A 25,098-nucleotide genomic window follows, 5' to 3' on the forward strand; every position below is an offset into this window, starting at 1 on the left:
TTTTCATACACCCGTCGGAGCGCCAAGACCTGGAGCTCGAACGCAGGAGACACCGCCAGGACGCCGACGCATACGATATCGTCCGGTATCCCCTTACGATTCTGATGGCGGTCATCCCACGTAGCCTTCTTAGCAAAAAAGTCTTTTTTTTTATGTGGAGGAAATCTTTATAGGCACCTGACCTCACGCCCTGCAAACAGGGAACAGGGCAGCCAAGGTAGTGCCGGATTCTTACCGGTTAAAACCTCCACGGGCGAGACGGTAGACCAGTGCGAGTAATATCATCGGCCCTGGTATGCTTACCAAGCACTCGCAGAAAGTACAACCGCAACATGCAAAGGGACCTGCTTGCTTGTTGTATATTACTTTTAAGGGAGATTTTGGTTTTCCATCCTTTGCAAATATATCCAGAGCGAGGATTCGAACTCGCGGCGCATCATCTTCCGTTTGGGACCTTAACGGGCTGCCCCGCCACCGTTTGCAACCTATTTAACTTTCACCTAAAACATTTTCACTAAAATCATTACACAGTAACCAAAGTGGTTCCAGTTACATGTTTCACTCTGTATATGAAAAATCATCATTACAAATCTAATTGTAATAAAATTAGTAGTTAAATCGTAATAATTATAGAAATATAAATCAAATCTTAAAAAGTAATCTTATTTCTTCTTTCTTCTAATAAAACTTTTACTTTTTATAGTCGAATCCGATGGAACCACGAATTCTGGATATAAAAGTATTAACAATAATATACGTATGTATATTTATATGTATAATCCGTACAAAGCTGAATCCCGATCAAAGCTGAATCACCATCGCAGTATATCTTGTTGCTTACTTACTTTTCGACCCAAGATTTGATAACGATAATGTTAAAATCACTGAATGAAGGTCTTATGACCATAAAACCACAGTGAAAATTTAATAATGCAGATTCACAAAGCGTTCTATTTGTTATCTAATTTTTTACCACTTTACAAGTATCGAATATAACATAACAAGGAATTCGAATATCACAGTAACCGCGAGTTTTAAATAAATAGAGTAGAGGAGAAATACCTTCATGTTTAGAACTCGCTATTTTATTTTACGTCGCACCACTGCCTGGAAAGTAACGCAATTCGAAGAAGTATGTTTTGCGCAAGAAGCGAAAAGCGGCTTTTGAACGTAATTAAATGAAATATATGAACAAGATGAATAATGCTCATAAAACAGGCTCAAGTTCTCACGTCTTTATTTCTTAACCCTGGAAAATCACTCTTCTAGTCAGCACATAACTAGTCATAGGGCATATTTGCATGATACAGTACAGTGCCACATAAACGAGAAAAAGTGACGTAATTAGCCCCTTTCGGCCAAATTGTGAAGACAAATAAATAATATTTCTATAATTTGTCGAGGAGTGTGTCTGCAACATTTTCATAGTGATAACACGAAAAACGCGTTTTTTGACGTCAGGTTTACCCGGTAAATCTTATGATTTACCAACCAATATCGATATAAATCCAAAATGCTATGAAATCAATATCTCTTTCGTACTTTTAGTGAAATGAATTGGCAAATCTTAACGTTTTCTGCTAAGCTGCAGCTAATATCAGAAGTTTTATGTAGAGACATGAAATCGCATGTATTATTGCAATAAAACGAGTGTAAAGGTTCTCTAATACGGTTCTCTAATATAAGATCCTAGCTATCTTTGGTACAGAACTCTCGAATGTCCTGTAGCGAAGCTGTTTTGCGCGTAATAATCCATTTACCAGTTGTTTGCTCCGTACATAGTCGTTTAAATCAATTAAGTGTCTTGGTAGAGTATATTGTGCAATGCGTTGTAGAAAATTTTCTTCAGGAGATTCAATAAAGTTACAAATAGTTTCAAGATGCTAAGTGAATAATCATTTTCATAAATACTGCCGTATAGTGCATGCAGGTTCAAGATTTACTGCTTTTTTAATTATTAAATAATGAAGTCTTAAGCTTGAAGCTATTTAATAGCCATCATGTTATTGTTTTCGAATATAGGACACTTGAAAGTTTCCATTATGTGACAATTATAACATTATGATGTAATATTATATCCAATTTTGTTTGAACACGTTCACACCGGCGCTGCCATTTGTGTTTCTCGCCGTGACGCGGCGCTTGTATTCATGTTTATAATAAGTTTATATTATTGAATTATTTTTTAAATAAATCCTACTTGTTTTCAATTAATATACGTTAAATTTCCATGATTTAAATTTTCAACTATATAGCAATTTTTTCTAGTTACTAAACCAACTAAACTTTTGGTGGTACGCATCGTCCGATGGAATACTCAAATGTGAGCCACCGGTGGTGCACGCCGGCGTGAGCGTGTTGTATTAGCGGTTTTAAGCGGCTAGAGAACATGCTGTGGGTTATAGATTTTGTTATGCCCATAAATTCCCGAACGTTATGTAAGCTCACCAACACTAGCTGTCTTGATATGAATAGTAGATATTTTGGTTTGCTGAGATCGGATATACAGCAAATGCTCCTTGAATTGTTTATTTGTAATAGCCTTCGTCAATCACAGAAGGAACTGCGGGAAAGAGATGGTCCAAAACAAAAGATTATTTCAAAAAGTTCACTAAAAGAGGACGCGTAGAAAGAACACGACTGATGAATGTGAAGGAAAATTCTTTTCTGATTATGATTAAAGTGATTATGAAGAATATTATGATGCAGAATGCTTTATTTGCACAGGTTTCTACTCTTCAGATGCACGTAATAAAGCCCACCAAAATTGCAAAGTAGATTTTGTATGCCCAATGTGTGAAGAAGAAAGAAAAAAAACGAACAGACATACGGATTTCATATTAGGAAGCCACTTTTTTAATTTGTGCTTTTTTATCATCTTTACCATTTTTATTTCGTTATGAAGAAACTGAATATTTTCCAACTGTATTTTTCGGTAAGTTTCAAGAAAAGACATATTTTACTTTTAAAACGTATAGTGATTTTTAATAAAGGTGTTCTCATTCGAGAGGTATTAATTTTTTAAAAATCTCATATATTATTTTTACCCATATGTGCGCAATATTAACGCGACATATGTATACTTACGTACGTGTTGCTTGCCCGCTCGAAAGAATCTACTGGAAGCCAATTTCACGCGTGAGCAAATTTAAAAAACAATGTATTGTTTTGGACTACGATCGTATAATTTCAGATTTTAGTACTGGCTAGGTATAATTGTCCGAATGCTAAATAGTGGAAGGGCAACATGAAAGATGAGAAGGTTGTCGTTCTGCGAGACAGACAGAGATGAATAAAGTCTCGTTGTTTCTGCCTGAGACATTCATAGCACGTCACACACGCGCAGAACAAGAAGCTTTTTGTCCTCCATGTTGATTTTCGACGACTCAATTTTCGAACGGTTTTCTCTATGCTTCGGTGTATATGTGTCAAGACCTGTTATCGTGGTTACTTTTCAATCTGCACTGTCTCGAACAGTAATTCATAGAATCTTTCCTTTATACTCATTTTGTTTCAATATTAGCAGAAGAGAGCAGCGATAACGTGTAAGTTGAAACGAAAGGACTTGTAATACGTGCATGCGTGTGCAAACTTGTTGCTCAAATAAAAACCTCGTTCATCGAGTTGTCAGTCAACGTCAGAACAAATGAAAACGCGATAGTTACGTCTCTACATGAAACTTGTAATATTTACCGCGGGTCGCTGTCCGTGGTAAATGTTTAGATTTGCCGAATAATTTCGGTAAGGACATAAAATAAATATTAATTTAAGCCAAATATTAAGACCAGCAACAATCTCCAGGCAGCCGTTACTACGTGTCGAAAACTAGCCGTTATTTCCACTGATTCCATCTATCTGCCATGAGGTTTAGTATTTGCCATCGAGTCCCTTATTTTTCCCTTATTTTGAGGGTACTTTTCGTACCTGCGAGTGACCTACAGTTTGGCGACGATCAGTTCTCATTTTGTTTACCAGCTTTTTCTACAAATTAGCAACGATGATCGCTTGGTTCTTCATCGAAAATTCTGACCGACAAATCCGGTTTCCCGCAAAGAGGACTTGCTTATGTAAGTCTATGGGGGCTGGCAAACCCACGTTCCCGCAGCCAGGGAGGACCGTCGGGACAAGCATCCCGCTTACGTGAGTCCTCTATGTACACCGCAGGGAGGGTCGTCGAGAGTGTAAGGCGTTTAAGTACGGTTACACTCTCTCTACGTGGCCTTGCGTAGTAGCGCACCCACGATCCTGATGCCAATGATGGGACCGTCGGGATAATTTTCTGGGTACTTTGTACCTTGAGACCCCCGCTTACGTGAGTCCAGGTTAGCAGGTCGCCGGCCGGTAGTGACGTGGCCGTACACCCACACGATAGTCCCACCAATGACTTAGGATGGTACCACGGGGGTCGAGTGTAAGCCCGGAGGGAGTAGCGACCCCTCTGCTCGGCCAATTATGGATTTGGACTCATGGTGGCAGTGGTTGATGGCCAAGATGCTGGCAAGAGGGCCGATTTAAAGGGTAATGGCTAGCCCCTGGGCCGATTTAAGGGGTATTGGCTCCTCCGAATGGCCTTCGGCGGGTGAGCAGCGTCCCACCTGCTCCGGAACCGTCCTGGAGAGACGGGAGGGCTTAGAAAACGCCCCGTTCGACCTGAGACGAGCGACAGCCCCTGCCAGGCTTAGCTAATCCAGGTAGCAAGGTAATGGGTGCCTTGTGCGCTAGTTGGGCGTAACCCTAACTCCTATAGCCCTAGGGGTGCCCAGGTACTGTATAGCGCTAAATTTACGCTCAGGAAAGCACCCGTAACCAAAGATGAGAATACTTGACAAATCCGCTTGCCCCGTGTTCTAGACACGCCAATCTCAAGTTTTCATCTCTTCGTCTTTTGCACTCAGCTCTCCACACAAGGCGCACAGCAGAACCACACCGTTCCGTGTACACTTAACATTCATCCGCATATTCAATTTTTGAAGGTGTTTTTTGTGAAATGTATAGCTATGTGTAAACTTCGAAATCCTGTGTTAGATTTTATCTAAATATACTTCCATTCCACCTTACTTTACTTCGAAGTAAGGAATCGGGTATTTATACATACCCGAATTCTTAAAAAAGAATTGTTTAAAGTGACATAAATCTTGAATATTTCATATTAATATTATAATATTCTTGAAACTGTTGTTTGGGAATTGACTGAAAATAGTGATGACATACATGTGTTGTCGTCGGTCATTGCGGCCAGATATTGTATATACATTTGCTATGTCATCTGTCTCGTATGTGTTAAATTTGAGACATTGAAATATCTGGTAAACTAATGGTTTTTCAGTATAAATATATTAATACCTTTTTGTAAAGAACGTCCAACAGGGTCAACTACTGTTGAAAATACATATACGATACCATTTGAAAAACCTAATGTCACCTTAATATCTCAAAAAATATAAGGAATTAAAAAACCAACTTTTAGTCGTCAATTAAAAAACCAACTTTTAGTCAAGGAATTAAAAAACCAACTTTTAGTCGTCTGATGATCAAGTTTCTCAAATACATTCGAATCTAACGAGTTACTTCAGGTGATCACTCTTATTAACTCAAAAATTTACAATTTTATTAACAAATATTTTCGCCTACGCCTTTACTACAAAGGATCTATTATTTTTTTATAATTATATATAACTTTTATTATTGTTTACTATCATTATTAAAAATAATGGTAATATCCAAGTCCACCAAACAGTCTTTATGTACATAGATGAAGAATGTCTAATACGTACCTATACGTATGTTAAACTTACTTCAAATATGGAAATATTATTTTTACTCATTTTAAAGCACACGTTTGTTTTATAAACTAGGATACTGTATGTACTGTGTTTCCTCTCGTCATTCTGCAATCCCACAAATTTCCGTTAAATTTGTAAAAAAGTTGTAAAAAGTTTTCATCATAGATATACATAGTTTACATAAATATTTGTTTCGAGAAACGAACGATCTGGGTCGATCAAAGGAGGATGGTAGGAAATAGTAGTACACTGTCATATAAAAAAAAACACAATGTAACACCTCTTCGTTATGTGTAAAATATTATATTTTGCTTTACTAGGTAGGTCACACTACAATTACAAACATATTTCTTCGAATAGATGCACCGCTATTTGTTATCATAGTTTACTGCTTTCTAGAAATGTTCAAAAATATTTGTGTTAATTATTTTTGTCGTACAATATAAACATCAACTTTTATCTACAAATAGCATTTGAACTTTTAAGTTTCATCCCATTTGTTACAAAGTTACGATCGTTTGAATTTAAGGATTATCAAATTTTTGCTTTGATCACTTCATACTTCAACTGTCTTTTTTACAACTTCCCCATCATATTACCGATAAAAGATTGTGCTTTAACAATTTGTTGGAACCTGTAGCATGATGTCTTATAAATATTTTGGGTGCCTGAGTTACACAAAAATTGATCATTCCCTACCACCCTTCTTTATTACTGCAACCATTAAGAAAGAAAAAAAACTGTCAAAACCACCATTGATTCTGATTGACGATAACTTCTTTCACAGGAACGAATTAAGAATATAATGGACTGATTCGAATTAATCATTGAAAATTGAGGGTAGCGTGGACTGATTAAGATTTGGCATTGAATAATGGAGTAGCTCTTGAAACTTTGGAAGGTAACATCAGTCAACAACCCATTACTTCAACTATTCATTTATTCGCTTGTCAATCTTTTGAATCTTTTGAAAAAAGTCTCGTTATAAAGGTCTATATGCATCGTTATCTCTTAATTGCATTTTACGCTTGATTGCTCATACACGAGTGCTCGTTGCAGCTCCAAATTTTACTGTACTTTTCAGTAACGTCGATAGTACGAAACGCTGCTGTACCTTTAATCGGTGATTACTAATTTAATTTTGATTTCGCATTTTAAGCCTAGCAGTACATGATTTTTATTTTCTACCATGTAGGAAATATGCATTGTATGTATGTTGGTATTACATATTAAAAATTTATGTGCAGAATTCTGGCAATATCCGTTTTTTAAAATGAACGTAATACATACAAATTATTATTTCTCGCCAATTTTTAATACATTTAAAATTGGAAAGCTTTTTAAAATCAAGCTGATGTGGTAAAACTTATCGATTTGTTCAGTTTAACCAGACATTGGATTTTAGAATTATTTGTACTAAAACTGATAACGAATTTAATTTAAATTGATCGAGTAGTATAATTTTCTGAAATTTATATTACTTTGAGTTGTACTATTTCATGTAAGGTAATATGGTGAGTTATGTTCGTGTGGTATCTCGAAAAGATAGTTTTTATGTTATCTACTTATAGAGGGTATTAATATAAAATAATTTGTTACAATATTTTCTTGATTTACTACTTTTGCAGCAAAAGAATGCCTTCTTATAAGAATATAATATAAAATAAAGTTATTAAAAAATTAATATATATAAAATTACAGCGAAAAATTAAAAAATTGTTTTATTCAAAATAATAGTTCTTTTATGCATTATTTAGGAAAAGGTCATGAATAAAAATTAATTTTTATTTAAATAGCAATGAGTTATCAATAAATTTCGTCAAAGAAATTTTTCAAAAAATAAAGTATTTAAAAGATATTAATTTTTAAGCGACCTTATTATAAATAACCAATATGAATGACTGAATAAAATTTCTTTTGCCTACCAGTAATCATTACCCATGACTAGAATTTTATTTTGATTACCGACAATGAAATTGGTTATTCGGTTATCGATGGCGACAATTTTTTCTGGTTATGCTCGACTATCATCAGTTGTTACTGATATTAGTGATAACTAATATTCTTAATTATATTTAACCCCTTAACCTATGATTTACGTTCGAGAATTTTGGGTCGAAAACGTAAACAAGATCATCGTACAACGGGCTATGCCCGTAACTTTTACGTTTGGCCCGATCATCGTACTACGGGCTATACCCGTAGTTGTAGGTTAAGGGGTTAATATAAAAATACTTCATTATACATGTTATATATCTTACCAAGTAAAAAAACGGCAGTTTTACTAAAAATTTCCATGGAACTTATTTGCACAGATAAAACACCTCCTTGCCGTTGATGTATTTATTTGATAAAATAAGCTAATTAGTTTCTGAACAATTAATAATTAATAAAAATAAATAATTTATTCGCTTATATTCGATCAAACCCCAAGCAGTGTAGTATCATTTCGCTGTCTCTATAAACGGTTCCACCTTGAGTCATATGTTTCCGTGTCTAATCAGTAATCGATTTGGATGTGCGTGTCTCTGAAACCGAACCAGGATGGCCCTCGAATCTTCCAAGACCGCTTTCTCATCTTTCACTCTTTTTTTCTTAAGTCATTTCGTTATAAATTTTCCTGGTTGAACGATTGCTGTTCCTCTAACTCGCTGATCGATCCAATTCACGAATCACTCTAATAGGAAATCTTTTCCTATTAGAGATATCTGTTATAAAGTTCCTATTTCCTTTTCTTCCTGCTGTCATTGCCCCGTTGTTTTCCTCTCTTCGTTTGTATCTAATTTCCGTCTTGGGAAAACCAATCATGTTCACTCCTTTCGGGGTGGAATTTATGTTCATTATAATTTTACTAGTATAGTGACTTTATTTCTTTAATAGATGGATTTATGTGATTGAAACAAGAAACTATGGCTATTTAATCAGAGCTATTTCTTAATGTAGCAATGTAATACAAGTAAAACAAGTAAATTTGTACAACTACTCAATTTCTGAGTGACAATTCACGACTCACAACAATCGACAACTCGCAACTAACTGCATTGTACAATAGTACTCCTAGCGAGTTTTTTCTTATGATTTTTCCACGATACTACTGTGGGAAAGTATAGTGCTAGTAGGTTTGGTAATGGTATGATTTGTTTCAATATCGTTCACGTCAACACAAAATCAAGTATGATGCTCCGACAGTCTATATCCACGCAGTCACTATTCGTCACTCACTACTCTCGTCATAACGGTTCCAACGCTCTTTTTCACCCTGACCGTCCTTGACAACGCTGACAACACTTACCCCTCAACTGCCTAACAGCTACCTCTTATACTATGGCTCCGGTATACTCGGCACGTCCATGTTCCACAGACGTGGATGACCCATGATCAAGTAGACCTTCTGAATTATCCAAGGTTTTCCCCGATACTGTACTACACTAACGTAATCGCTTTTCGAGATTATTGTAATTATATATTCTTCTCCGAGTAATGTTCGTTTCGTACATTTTAGGCATATCCTCTGCTTTGCTCCGTATGATCTGCTTTGTCTTCTTTATTCATTTCTTTGTCTAATACTTTTTCTTTAACCCTGCCTGTATCTCCTGCATTTTTTAATTACTTTCTCTAATCATCTTTACCTCTGCCTTTATCGGTTAGCTTTTTTTTACTATCGATTATTGCGTATTTTCCGTGACTCAGCCGATGGAGCTTCTTCGATTCTTCATGGCGTCACTTCGTTTTTCCTTGTTTCTCCTTAGTGTCTCGTCCGGATATTTTTTCCTCCTCCAATTGCCTTATCCTCTCATTATTTCTTTGCTAATCGGCCGTTTTCGCGTCGTGTACTTTCGCTATTCCAACTTCCACTTGTCTCTTGACGCCTTCCTACTTCGTTTCTTCTGTTTTCTATCTTTTTCTCCTTTGTTTTCTTTAGTCTCTTCAATAATTTGTATTTTCCTCTACTTGAGGTCTTTTCGGATTCTCTCTTCTCCAGCAGCATTTTTCACAGGAGATCTATCTTCCTTTAGCTCTTTCAGCAGGTTTTCGATCAAGACGTCATATTTATTTCTTATTAACGCCTTTATTTCGTCTATTATTTTTTCATTCGACTCTTTCCTTCTTCCTGCAACGACATTTTTCACTTTTAAACTTTCAAACATTTCTATATAACGAACGCGTGTTCCTCCCGTCTCGCTTTCTTATCTGCACTATCTGTTTTCTAACTACTCATGATCGCTATTTTTTCCCACATTATCTAAATCTAAAACCTTAATTTAGACTTATCACTAATCATATCACTAGATACGGGAGAATTCTTTTTTCCGCGTTCTTCGTCCAAGTTTCACTTCGCTCTTCCCTCGCACGTCCGCTCGAGACAGCGTCCCAAACGACTCTCTCGCAAACAATCGTCGAATCACGTTAAAAACTGACTTTTCGGATTTCGAGTTTATGATCCACCGTTAAGGGTTTGAGAACTACGCGCGAAAATCTGAAAATTCTAACTATACAAATTAATCAACGATATGAAATCAACGGAAAAGGTACTACTCAAAAATACCTGTGGCGTATAATCGCACCATAAACCGTTCCAATAAAGGCCTATTCAATATACAGTGACTATATTAATATTCGACAGCTTACAATATAACGTGTCCGAGATATTGTATTTCTGTATATGTTTGTTTATAATAGCGCAGAAGAATTGATTGTATTTGTTAATGTGTTAAATCGAACATTGTAGTTCGATAGTTATACACATACTCTTTTAAATAGCAGATAAAAAATATGTGCATTAAATGAATCGAGTAGACAGGACTGCAAAAAATCACCTACAAAAACGCACTTTAGCACACTAAGAAACGCAATGAATTCTTTTACTATTATAAACATTGTTACAAACATATACATGTGTGATAATATCTCGATCACTATAATATCCGGCGTGCCTCTCTATTTTATAGTTATCGAAGTGTTTGCCAAAAGATCACTCTGCAAGCAAACGGATGACGAACGCTTGGATTTACTTCGGCTTGCGAACAGCAAAAGCATCTGAGAATAGTGTCCATGAAATGTTCGCCACAACGTACCGGTGTGAACGACTCATTTATCTTGTCATCGTGAACAATTGTACTGAACGGTAAAGGCAAAATCAGAATATAAAATTGCAGGATGGACAATAGTATTTTTGTAAGAATTGTCCTTGAAAAAATTCCTCCAGTAACAAATGTAGGAAAGACGAAACGATATCTACTGTATAGTATTGTAGTATCGTAAATATAGTAATAATAATTAGTTTATTAATAATAAATGGATTGAACAGAAAACAATGGTTATTTAACATGAAGTAATCGTAACAACGTATTATAATTAATTAACAACTCTCGTCAACTCAGATTCAACTCTCCTTCAACAATGCTAACAACACTATCTCGACAACGCAATTCGCACTCTCTGGCTTCTCAACTCATATTGCCGTTAATTCGTTTATGTCTCTTAGCAACCCTTTGTCTTTTGTTCGATATCTTTTGTTTAAGTCCCATCATGCACACGCTCAGCAACCGCTCGTTTACAATTCGCACGACACCCCCCCCCCTAGGCCCCTCGTCCACGATACTACAATATGTATAAATAAATATTTAATGACTTTCTATATAGGGTACTCTTTTGAGTAATGTCATTTAGATATCTCTTGAATTTATGAAGAGGCAAAGAATATAATATTTAATTCGTAATTTGTTGGTAATTTTTATCGTAGGATCATGCAAGACAATTTTGTTCCCAGAGTCACAATTTTTATAAGTTTACAAAGCTATGGCTGCTTTTTTACATACATTTACATATCATTTTCTATCGTGCCGAAAAAATACGATAAAATTCGTTCAGATATATGTACACGTACAATAAATCATAACGTACGATAACTCACTCACTCATATGGCAAATCCATTTAACTACCCTCATTGCAGCTTTTTTACAATGACAATTTAATTTACCGCTTGTTATTTAAAAAAGTATGTGTATAAAATTTTGATACGCCAGTATCAGGTACCAATTGTTACTTTTCGTTAAAATAAATATACCATTATTAGATGCTCTTTTTAACATGCGAACCCGTATCCTTACAATTTTTTAGAATCTCCAACATCAAAATGCCGCTTTAAAATAGAAAACTAAGAGTAATTTGAAAAACAATTGTGACGTGGGTCTATGTGTCGCACCGTGTTTTAAAATATATCACACTCAATTGTATTATTAATTATTAAAGTGAATTATTAAAGTTAAAGTATATGTATCATATCTTTAAGAAAAATTATAATTTAATTATCAAAAACTTCGTTGCAATATGCTTGTGTAGGGAACAGCATTATCCGTCACACGTTACAGTGCTGTATCGTTTACGCGTAATTCGCGTCAAACTCTGCCGTACAGAGAAACAGCTCCGCATAAAATTCAACCTGAGGTTTAACCTGAGAGGTTAATTTAGTCACTGTATATTGATAGGCTTTCATTGGAACGGTTTATGGTGCAATTATACGCCACAGATATTGGAGCTATCAAGTCTTCCTTGATTTGCCATTGTGACAAGTACGTCCGATTTCTTTTTAGCCTTCTTGATTCTGTTCTATAGTAATCGTTTAGCTTGTCACTTGAATGGGCGTCTATCTACTACTTATATTATGCTTGTATACTTTTGTTCCATCATTCTCTTATCTCTTTCGTCTTGTCTAATCTATTTTTATTTAAGTCCGCACGAAAATCTCTTACTTTTTACGTTCTAGTTACATTTGGCGCTGAGTGCAAACGAGCAAGTTTCCACTGGGTATGGGGTCTGATAATGTTGTACCATTTGGCCATTTTGTAATTTTGTGTAATAAAAATATAGCCACACAGTTAAAAAGTTTCATGCTATACCAAATGCGTGTAGGCGGAAGAAAAAATTAGATTTGCCCTAATTTTGTAGGCTTCCAAATTCTTTCTCGTTTTTTGTAATTTACTGGGAACGGTACATCGATACACTGATGGATTAGCAGTGGTCATCTGTAGTGCAAACATGTTCATTTACATTCACTGGGTCTTTGCCGCAGCCAATCTCGACAGACATAGACATAGACACATTTAGCTATAGTCTTTGAAGCTGAAGATCATTTCAAAGTGACGTTATTATACATATTTGGACGTATTTTATAATCAGCTGCACGATGCCAATAGAAAAGATGAAAAGAATGCAATCCGTGCAGAGAAACCTGCTAAACTGTGCAAAAGCAATCTTTTTTCTTTTATTTGGAAGAATTTTACAATCAATTCTCATAGGAATTATAAGTAAATTATTCTGTCGTGGTACTATAACGTGTATAATAGGTGATTATCGCATGTTTGATTCTGGCTGAATCTAATGTTTAAATCCGAAAAGCAATCTTGGTAAAGAATTATATCGCATATTTGTCCTACGATATCCTTCAAATTATGTATAATGTATTTTTTTACGTATTTTTCGATGAAACGCTGAATCGATTTGTTTTATTCTCCTAGCTCCTGACAATATCATTTACATATACCACTTCGTTATACAGGGTGATCGACAACAATTGTAAAAAGATTTAAGGGATGATTCTTGAAACCAAAGTAAGATGAAAATAACTTGTACAAATCATAGAAAAGAAGATTATGACGTTTAAAAACGTAAACCATCCTATGCGTCTTTTAAGAGAAATCGTAGATTAAACATTATACCTGCCTAGTCATTAAACTCCATAACTCCGCGACATGGAATTTTCGAGTAGAGAGGATTAAGGTTTCCTCTGATTCTTTGCCTCCATAAATAATTACTAAATAGTAGCACATGCGAACAATGTTTATACAAATTTCACACACGCATCGCGATTGTCCATACTGTTCACAGGAAAATCAATCGTTTTATATTACAATACATGCTGAACATGGCCTCTGTTTTCTTGCAAACAAAGTATACAATATGCACGATACAACAATACGCAGTGTATACACTACACATTACACACTACACACTACACACCCAAATCACTCGCGTTGGAACTAGATAAAAAAGATCTAAAAAATAACGAGGAATAGAAAAATAGGGGAAATAAAAAAGTTCAAAGCTAAAAATGAAAAGGCCCAAAGAAATCTACAGCGGAATAAGTTAAACTTATACTAAATCTGCAACTAACTCCAACTTTATGTTTATACAGTTCTCCTAACGTTTCCCTTTAATTGTCGAAAAGATTCTATCCCTCCAGGATTGTTCTAGCCTTTTGCCAAATTTCTAAAATCGCTAAAACATGTTACGCAACAGGGTGGTAGTGGAGAGTTCGGTCGGAAAGAAACATTTACGGTGTTCTTCGCTAACGCTTTTGTTCTCTTTGCAAAACGAAATTAACCAGAAGCAGTTACGATAACTGAGGTGTTTCTTTTAGAAACACGGTTGGGTTTACCTATTGAGAAAACGAACAGGCAGCTCACCAGATGTGTTTAAAGATGGTTAGAATTACATGAAATTTTTTATATTGCAATTTATAGCCGGCTAGAAGCTGATCCATCCTTGTTTGAATCCTCTTTTTTTTCTTTTTTATTTTTTTACCGGAAATCCCTGAAAAATCGTGGCAACAGCCATAGCATACGCTCTGTGAAATCTCAACTTCTGCAATCGCTTTGCTGTTAAGCTACATCACAAATAAAGAAATACAGTAGCTGTTTGAATTGAGACCCTGCTGATACGTCGCAGGTTGTTAGATGCAGCAAGGGGATTGCTGCGGTGATCCAGTGGAGAATCTATAGAACGACGATTTCTTGTTTTCAGCCAAATGCCTTCGTTTTATCGCGCGCGATAAAGAACGCACAGGGACAGAGTTTGCATCTCCAAAAGGGACCAAATTCTGCAAAAGATGATATCTACAGCAAAATACTGACTATGCTAGTCAGGCACACTGATCCAGAAACAACAGTCACATTACTACAGGAGCATATCGGAAAAATGGAAAAATGGTTGCAAGATAAACAAATGAAAGCAACCCCCAGTAAATGCAACCATACTATATTTACACTACGAAAATGGAAATCACCAAATATCCTATTGAATGGCACGCACAAACAAAGCAAATTAACTACCTAGGACTCCGCTTAGACCCACAACGTACGTGGAAGCAACATATTAAAACAATTATAGATGAAATACGGAAAAAAAGAAGATGTACTGGCTAACTAGTCGGAATTCTAAACTCAGCGTAGAAAATAAATTAAAAATTTACAAAACGATAATAAAACCAATTTGGACGTGCAGAATACCAGTGTGGAGGGCAGCAGCAATAAGCCACATAAATAAAAATAAAAAGATATTCAGAACGATAGTTAACACCCCATGGTATGTCAGAAACGAGGACTTACGCAATGACTTAAAAATATCAATAGTCAAGGAAGAAATCGGTGGATCCACAAAAAAATGCAAAGAAAGAAGGCTGCTGAAACGAACAAAGAAGAAAACATGCCACCGATCTCGCTGAAGAAATAAAATAGACAAACTGAACATTATTTAGTAGTAAAACTGGAAAAATTTACCAAATATCCAGATGGACAGATTGTAAAGCGCAAATTGAGAGTAAAAAAAAAAAGAGATGATACCTGAAATTTTTTTGCGCGTACTTATAAAAATCACAAATCCTATATATTTACCACTCGAAATTTCTTGCACGGTCTCTGCAAATAATCTCCAAATTTGTGGAAAACAGATATTTTTGCATATGACAACGATTCTAATAATCGGGTCGTAAAAATTTTAGAATGAGAATTGTAGGCATTAAAAATATCTATCAAACGAGACGTCACACGTTAAGATTGATTGATTCGTTGAGCCATAAGGGAAGAAGGATTTTATTTTAGCCATGTGCTCCCTCTCTATCTTTCCAGTCTGTATAACAGACCACAATAGGTACATCTATATACAAACATATTTGATAAATCTTTCATTAATATATTTAACTAAAATGTTTTTCACAATTGCTAAATATTTTCTTCTTATAAGAAACAAATTGCACACGATTTTTAAGTTGTTAGGCATTTTTAGTCAAAAGTAATACTGGTAGCTTACCTTTGTTTTATTGATACTCTTTTACAGGTATCGCGTTTAATTCTTATTTACTCACATTATAAGAAAAGGTCTATAATAATCTTGTATCTATAATAAAGTTCCATTTCGTCGTTTTGCTGTTCAAGTATGCGACATATAAAATATATAAATTTTTCTATACGACAAAATAAATAAAACAAAAACAAATCGAGTTTTGTCTACTTTCAGATCATCAAGTAGTGTGCCAAACTGTCATCGCAAAAGTGGTTAATTCTCATGGCAGCACGGAAACTCGCAGCCCTCTTCACCGCAGTTCTGCATCTTTGCTTATGTGAGTGAGTTTTATTTTCTTCGAATAACTGATTGCTGATTTTTCTACAGTATATTCAAAATCACACATTGCCAGCTCGTACCTGTAAATCTCAAATCGTATTTGCAATTTAACAGAAAGCACTGATCGTTTGAAAATAAACTCCACGCAGACGTACGAAAGAAACGAGAGTAGCTGTATGGAACAAATTAAAATTTCGCGTTACACAATTGCATCGATTACTGTCAGATTAATTTTCAGAAGAAAACGACAGATGTACCGGGTAGTGTATGGAAATGTATATGCATATCTTATAAAAGAAGTCCAAGTTTAATTTTATTACTCGAATGACATCTAGAAAGAAATTACAATAATTAAAAAGAATAGTGATTAGAATTCAATTTCATCGTTGTTATTAACAATGATCAAAATAAATATATTTTTACCACTACAGCACATAATTAGACTTTTAAAGCAGTCAATACGTTTAGTGCCACTATTGGACAGTAGAATAATTACGGGAGAGGTAGCCTCAAAAGTTGAATAATAAATACTATTTGTAAATATTGCAATAGAAAATTTGTATAAGGATAGGTACCGTTAGTTGAACATTTTATGCATTTTTATTGAAATCAGCTTAAGTTTTAATGTATACTAATGGCGTCAGAAGAGAGCTCCGCCCGACAGTCGTTAAGCAATTTATTCTGACCTTGAATAATACACGATCCGTGCCGTCTATGCCCGAAGGACCACCTAATTACGACGTATTGGGAACGTTATACTAATTGTGTCTCCAAGATGAGATTGGCTGAACTTTACAACGTGGTGAAATTTACCAAACCGACTGAAGTTTGGTCCTTTTGCTTTTAATCTGACTGATGGCATTTTGGCTTCTGACTCCGACTCGAAGAATCAAAATTGTTACGGTGGTCACATTCGCCCCACCCAGGAGTCATCCTCCTGATCTAAAATCTTCAAAATTGCTAATTAGCTCAGCATCTCCGCGAGAGTTCCCGGCTCTCTCCCAGGAATCCATTCTTCTGCAATGGAGCTGAAGTGATTTCGGGTATCATCGAATGTGGCCTCTTCCGATTACTGCGAGGGATCCTCTCCAAGTCTCAGCAATTGATGCCAGTATTTGACATCAACGCTTGACGCCAATCGAGACCTTTGCGAATACTTAAAGCCAATTCATCGGCAAGTTAGACCAACCCGGAAGCATCTGCTTCCATTTATTCTATTTATACGGAACTGTTTCTCCGTTTGAAAAATCCATTCTGTACAAATATATGCAACCATTTCCATCAAAGTCAGGTTCAACGCCCATTTAGCTGAGATTAGCACAGGATTGCCTCGTGAGCAATTTTTCGAAAGGCTGTTCTCTCCCCTCTCCTAGCAAAGAGTGGGGATACGACAAGAGGCGACACTGTTATCCCTAATTGGTTGTTACAATGACTATAGACAAGCGGGATATTTGAAATGACTAAACTCGACGTGTCTCTTTATTTCGCTTTACTCTCTAGTAATTAACAATGCCTCTGTTAATTACTCTCCATCTATATATTACCAATAATGGTTTCCAAATTATTTAAATCAAACTTATAGAATTAAAAAGTTAGGAGATAAGAAATATAATGTAATTATGGCTTCGTAAGTGACATATTCCAAATATATCACAAAGGTATATTTCATAAATAAGTTACACAAGCATTTATTACAAATAGATATGTTACAAGTAACTTACGGAGATATTTGATATATTCTCAAGTCTAAACAATTTTGCAACTATTGGCTCGACATTGCCGATTACCAGATCTCACCATAGGGAAGTTAATATGAGTGGAGATTCGTAGCGAATTTTCACGCAAGTTACCGATCGTTACTGAAGCTTGCCGAATGGACATTTAAATTGGTTGTATCGTTTTATCTCTACCTGAAAGTTGTTTCTTTGTCAGGAGGGTTGCCTTTTGTTATATATCCCTACTCTTCGTATCGATCGTCACATTACTGTTTTTAATTTCTGCTTGTCGTTGTCAGTTCGTAAACTTATTACGATTGCAACCAAAATTTATTCGTATGACGAATAACAGAAAAGCGAAAAAAAACAGTAAATACAGGATTAACATTAAACGCTTAATATTACAACGTTGAAAAGGTAGACGTATTTGGTTATTAATATTTGACAGAAATGCAACATTTAACGATCTTATTTATGTTTTTCAACATTTCAAAAACATTTTTGTTTGTTTTTCAATTATTATTCAACAAAATTCATTCAAGTAATTAAAAAAATTTTTATCGTAAATAATAAATAATTTGGGAGGAATGTATAATAATACCTTGCCAGTGTATTCTACGCGTGAAAATGAGAAAAAAATATCATACAAACGTAGGCTCAAAAATGCTTTGGTAAAAAATAATAACAAAAGTTCAAAATAACGTTATCCGGCGTGTGTGAGACTCGATAGGACTAGAAAACTTGAGCTTTTTTCACAAATTAAAAGGATTAGTTTACTAGATGAAAAAGTACTAGAATTTGTACAACTTTTTTATCAGAGCCTGTAATGAAAATTTAAACTATACGTACTGTAGATTTATGTAAGTTATATACATGTTGAAAATTTTATCGAAATCTGTTGATGCAGAAACAAGCGGCATGCGTCGAAAGGCGTAAAAATCTTTAGATTTATAACAGTTATAGGCCAAAAATCGTGGCAAACTGCGATTTTCATCATTTTTAACCGTTCCTAGCTCGTAGCAACGTTAACCGATTTTGATGAAATTTTCAGCGCGTACATGACTGACATACATTTACCAAACATATTTTTTACATATATAACGCTACCTCTGTACAAACGTGTTTGTCAACGCTTACATTAGTACGCTTACATTAGAGATAAAATGAACTTGTCGAATAGTTCCATTCCGAACACTTCTTCCTACATGTATAACGGATGTCCGGACTTGGTTTTTGGTTTAAACATAAAACTACATTGGTACATATACTTTCTTTGTATATTTTATACATGCAATCTTTGTTTTAAATCGTCCGTTTATACCGCCATCTTTGAAATATCCTAATCCTGCCTATCTCTTTCCATTTGGAATTCAGTGGCAGAAAGTTTTATTATTTTTTCCATTGTTTATACACCACTATATAGATATTGAAGAAAGTTGCGTTAAAATTCATGAGGAGGTAACACATCGACAGATTCACGCGACATACAGTCGGAGACAAAAGTAAGTGGACAGGCAGTGGAAGTCGATATGAATAAAGTTTAATCGAATTAGTACTAGTGTTATATTCTTTAGTTTTATGTATTATGTGCTTCTATACTACATAGATTATTTGGTAAACTATTGAAATTAATATTCACTATTTTTTGTAAACTAGCTATATTTAACGAAACTTCATTGATATATATTTTCATTATCCACCATTTGTCTTTGACCACCGGCTGTATATGATACCAAACGTACTTCTACGTATAATTCGAAATCTAAGGCAGAGCATTTTATTTCGTTAATGATAAAATCATCGGTATTGCAGGTATTTAGTACCGGTTGTACAACACATAGCACAAACGAGCTATACGTATAGACAAATTACCTTATGGGCCTCTGTAGCTCAACGTGACTACCATACCGACGTAGAAATTCGATATTGATTTTAGCGTCCTCTACTCGTAAACGACAGTCACTTGATAAAGTACTTGTTAAAGAAGTATTAGCAAGGGCCAAACAGCATTCATGTGTAAATGCACGTGTATCTATAGAGAGTAGAGACGTTTGATTCGTACGATTAAGGCAATTGCAGACTCGATGCAGTGACGATTTGTGTCGCACAAATATTTCTTGGGTACTTTAGTAATATGTATATGTGTATATTGAATTACAGGCACATATATAAGGGTGGTTGGTAACTGGTGGTACAAGCGGGAAGGGGGCGATTCTACGCGAAAAAAGAAGTCGAAAATATAGAATAAAAATTTTTCGTTTGAGGCTTTGTTTTCGAGAAAGTCGACTTTGAACTTTCGCTCGGTACGCGTGCGGTACGTTATAACGGATCTCACTGTAGATCGTTGTCTGGATGGAAAAATTAAAAAAAAAGAATTTAACAAAAATTTTTATTCTATATTTTCGACTTCTTTTTTCGCGTAGAATCGCCCTCTCTCCGCTTGTACCACCAATTACCAACCGCCCTATATATAAAGAAATAGGCGATCGAGAAAAATGGCGATGGCGTTGCATGCTCGCAACGAACAAAAATTGATTACATATTAAATTGAGTAGTATCAAACATTTTTATTATTAAACAAAATAATTTCAAAGTTATAAAACATCCTTAAAAGATTCTTTCACAAAAATACATCATAGATGTACATATTTTAAAAAATAAAATTTATTGGTCACATGCTCATAATTTGCAGTTTATCTCACGTAATAATAGTTTACGTTGGACTCATCTATCTAGAAAAAATTTTTCAGTGATTGTTATAACACGTGTATTTCTTTTTATCTTTCTGATGACCCATTACATCTAAAACTAGAGTAAATTAACTAACTGCTGTAAAGTAAAACGAGAAAAGGGGAAAGAATTCGCAAATTAATTATAAACAAATTAACTGATTGATTTTAATGAAACTAATTGCGAAGATAGAACTGCGAGGAAGTTAGTTTCATAATTACTTTATGACACTTAACTTGCTTATCTGTTTGCCTGTATCTTGCTACTGTCCCGACAAATATTCTTAGATTTTCAGTTATTTCACAGATTTTTATCATTTTAAAGTGACCCGCAATGGAATTTATTGTTCTTAGCACAATAAGCGTAACAATGTTTTCGTACTCTGTTGGTAACGTTGTAAGTGACACTAAAATGGTAACGGGGTTATAGAGCGCCAGAAATTTAAGCCAAGAAGATACATTGCATGATTGTTCTAATCTTTATATGTAATAATTTAGTCAATTATATATCTATTATAAATACATTTGTTTTACGAAGTAAACTTTTTCCGACACTTTGCAATGTAAACAACGAGTATACCATTAAACAATTACGTAATAATCAAACTAAAGTTCACGCCTCATAGTATTATAGACAAGTAGCCAAATGCTAATTCTTCGCACATATTAATTTAAAATTACTATTTCATTGTAATGAAGCATCTTGCGCAACTTAATCGTAAAATACGTTTGATAAAAAACATAATTAAAAATGATACGGAGAAACAGCCCCACTGTTTTTTATCGATCTTCAGAAAACAAAAAAGGAACTGTGGCATCGAAAAAATATTATTATCTCATTCCAACTACTATGAACGAACAAAGAAATCGTTCAATGTATCAGATGATAGAAATTTGGACATACAAAAAATTACTGCAATAAAATTCCAGTCTGAGTGATATGCCAAAAATTACTTCAACGCAATACGAAACACGAGAACAAACACAAAAGTAGTGTTCTACGGTAAGTTCTACAAAATACAAAATAATATGTCTACTAAACTGGTAGTTTTTCGCAATTGGTACGTTAATAACTTTTTATAAAGAATCGTGAGCTGCATTGAATAATGTATTAAAAAGTATATGATTCTATTTTGTATAAAAACAAGGTTGACTTTCACACGCCCTTTATGCTCCCGGCTACAGAAAAATTGGTCACGTCAAAATATGCCCAACCTTGAAGCTATCCAACTTTTGTCTGAAACATTTTCCGATCAAATTTAATAACAACAAAAGTGTTTCAGCTTCAACTCTTAGATGCCTCAGCATGTGCGTCAATTAAATAACTAAAATTTGTCAATACCGAAATAATTGTCAACGTTTAAAAATTCATGATAAAGGGGCCGTGAGCAGAAATTAAATTTGTATCATGGTCGTCGTGGTAATGCGATTGCAGATTTATAATATCATGTGATGAAATTCGTGAAATCAAATGGTCTTATTTCATCGTCGATGTACTTACAGCATTTGATGGAAATAATCTTTATATTGCGGTAGAATGGCGTCGTAACGACCCTGCAACAGCAATGCATCGTCATAGTTGGGCGTAGAGGAGTTTGTAAAATCCACTTAAATCCAGCATGATTTAGTTGGGCACACGACCTCTGAGCTGAATAACGACATAGCCTTTTGAGTAAGTAACAGAACCTCAGGCTTTTTAGACCGATAGGAACGGTTAAAAGGCTATTCGCCACACGGAGCCACTGCCACTTAGTTATGGTACCACATGGATAAATAGAGTTTGTTGTTGCGGTATTTATGACGGCCACGTCGCCCTTCTCGTAAACGTATTTCTCTATATTATGAGAAATCACATTTAAGGATTTATCCAGTGGACTTTCAACGAAATGTAATTACCGATGCGCTAGCTCTGTTTGAAATAAGCAGAAAAAACTAATCACTTGGTTAATAATGATAATTTCGTTCTGAAAAAAGGTAAAAACACTTTTGCATCAAACTTGCTACAAAATTGATGCAATTTGCAGTAATACACAAAGTAACAGTGCGTAAAGATATTGTTACATAATAGATACAGAACTCGCTTTTTATGTTTTTTGTTTTGTTTCGATGTCGACCAGTCGCCGGTGACCAAAAGCCAAGTTCAAACTCGACGACGGAGCTCGGTGACTCGAAGTTGCCAATATCGTAAATATTGTCGAACAGAATGAATGTCGAGGAAAGTGTTGTACTCACAAAGTTGCTTTCAAAGAAAAAGGAAGAAAATACCGAGTGCATTTCTTATTAAAGGGAAACCGTACAAAAAGAATGTTTGCCATGCTTCTTAACGACATTAACAAACATGAAAATAAATTTTGTAGCTTTACGAGAATGTCGATTAAATCGTTCGATGAGATGTTGAGCGTAATAAAACTATCGATAAGGAAGATGGCTGCGAATATGAGATAGGGTTTGCAGTTTTCTTGACGAAGAAATAGCTAATAGCTTGGAAATAACTAAGAAGGAAATGCAACAAGCCCACTGAAAATATGCACAATATGAATATGAAAAATAGCACAAAACAGCTACGTACGCATCGTAAAGATACCCAACTATATGCAAAATTCTGTTCCGTCTGCAAGAAAGTTGCTCGTTGTGTAAACAATGTGAATACAACTATTTGATTCAATGCACTTCGTTGGTCACCCACATGTTGCAGTTTCTGAACCTACTGGTCGCCACGCACTTGCCCTTATACGCAGTAGAAACTCCTCTTACAAAAGTACGTCCGAAATAAAAAATTTCCTTGCTGGTAGTTAGTCGATCGTTTGGGGCATAACGTAGTATGATATTTCTTAACATTCGTTAGCTTTTGATTTAGCTACACAGCTGTGAAGAGGTTAGCCACGAAATTCCCGAAAACTACAATTATTGTTTGTTTAATGTAACTAAGTCTAGCAGAAGCGAACTTGAATTGCTAGTATTGCATTTTAGTACTTTTGATATTTTTTAAATTTATATATGTATATATGTTTATATAATATTTGCTGAACATTTCCCATTTTTATTGTTTATGTAGCAATTTATGCAGCTTAATGTAGTACTTTCTTGTTGCATTGCAAAGAACTATGTCTTACCTTCGATAAAAAGGAAATTAGCTTTTCTCTTGTGACTTTACTTTTTAAACAAAGGAAAAAATGAATAAAAATAAACATGAATTAGTACAAGTAGTAAAAATTGTTATTAATTCGTGAAATAAGATTGAAAAAAAAGTAAAAATGTCAACTTTTAAATAGTTCAGACAAGTTAGAAGAATAAGTTGAAATACGATAATAGTTGTTAAAACGAATAAAAATAGGTTTGTCGATTAGTTTTGAAATAATGTAAATAAAGATTTTATAACCGTATTAAAATTCGTATGATTTCAAATAAACATCCGGTTTTGCATTATATCCCCCAATAATTAACTTATAAATACAATTAAAAAATAAGTCTTATTGATCATTCCGCATCAGCGAAACTACAAATATACGTCCAAACTGAATAAAATGAAAAAATAGCCAATAAATATATGATTTTATTCGGAAAATGTTTTTTACCGTGTTCGAGAAAATACTCCACTGCTCGGCGGCCAACGATACATTTTAAACATTTTTCTTGTATTCTCCTATCCTACATAGAGCTGCAAAAAAAAAACACTTACAAATTGTAAACGCGTACACGCAGTTGAAAAAGTATCCGTGTGCTGCTCTATACCATAACAATTGTACAATGTTGTACAATTTCAACAGAGAAAACAATAAATAGTTCCTGCATCATTTAAACACTCGAGAAAATAATATTTGCTAATGGTTTCTAAACAGAAAGCAATCGCTTAAAAAGGTTTGAACGTTAAAAAACTCTTATTTTACTGTGATATATTCTTAAACAATCACTCAAGCGGAGACTGTCCAAAACCAAAAATGTACAAAATAACTGTAAAAAATTAACTGCCATCATAAACGTGATGTTTTATGCTCCAGGTGTAATCTGTAAATAAATGCACGGTGTGTGTGTGTAAATCAAAACTCTCACATATGCATCACGTGTTTATATGCTAATATTAATTTCGTATACGTATAATATGTAATATTACATATATGTATATTTCATATACAGGGTAGTACAAGTAGTACGAACGGGCATAGGTAGATTCCTTATGAAAAGATACACCAAAAATATACAAAAACGATTTTTTCTCGTAGCTTCGTTTTCGAAAAAATTAACTTTGACAGTATTATGAAAGATACTGATTAATTAATGCTGTCATTGACGGGCGTTGAACTGAAGAAACTATTTTTTCTCATTTTATGCTTTTAGTATCGACATATCATTATAAATATTCCAATAGATATTTAATAATAGGAAGTTCCCAAAAAATATTCCTTATTTTCAACGTTGTTATTATTATTATACTTTACATATATTTATTTATCATGTTTATTTGCAAATTTTAT

At 34.6% G+C, this 25,098-nt stretch overlaps 2 long non-coding RNA genes across 2 annotated transcripts in view; one reads left to right on the forward strand and one right to left on the reverse strand.

The window, feature by feature from the left end:
* LOC112213539 overlaps nucleotides 1–9,252 on the forward strand; it is a 24,805-nt gene extending 15,553 nt beyond the window's left edge. The window contains exons 3-4 of the long non-coding RNA XR_002947426.2: nucleotides 2,577–2,579; nucleotides 8,889–9,252. This is a non-coding gene — a long non-coding RNA (uncharacterized LOC112213539). The remainder of the gene's footprint in view (nucleotides 1–2,576; nucleotides 2,580–8,888) is intronic.
* Nucleotides 223–13,806, reverse strand: LOC112213538. Its single transcript, XR_002947425.2, has 3 exons — nucleotides 13,795–13,806; nucleotides 5,792–5,794; nucleotides 223–298 (listed from the first exon to the last, which is right to left on the reverse strand). It is a non-coding gene; the product is annotated as an uncharacterized LOC112213538 (long non-coding RNA).
* Nucleotides 13,807–25,098: the final 11,292 nt, after the last annotated feature.

The sequence above is a fragment of the Bombus impatiens genome, unplaced genomic scaffold, assembly GCF_000188095.3.
Source record: "Bombus impatiens unplaced genomic scaffold, BIMP_2.2 scf_0743, whole genome shotgun sequence".
NCBI lineage: Eukaryota > Metazoa > Arthropoda > Insecta > Hymenoptera > Apidae > Bombus > Bombus impatiens.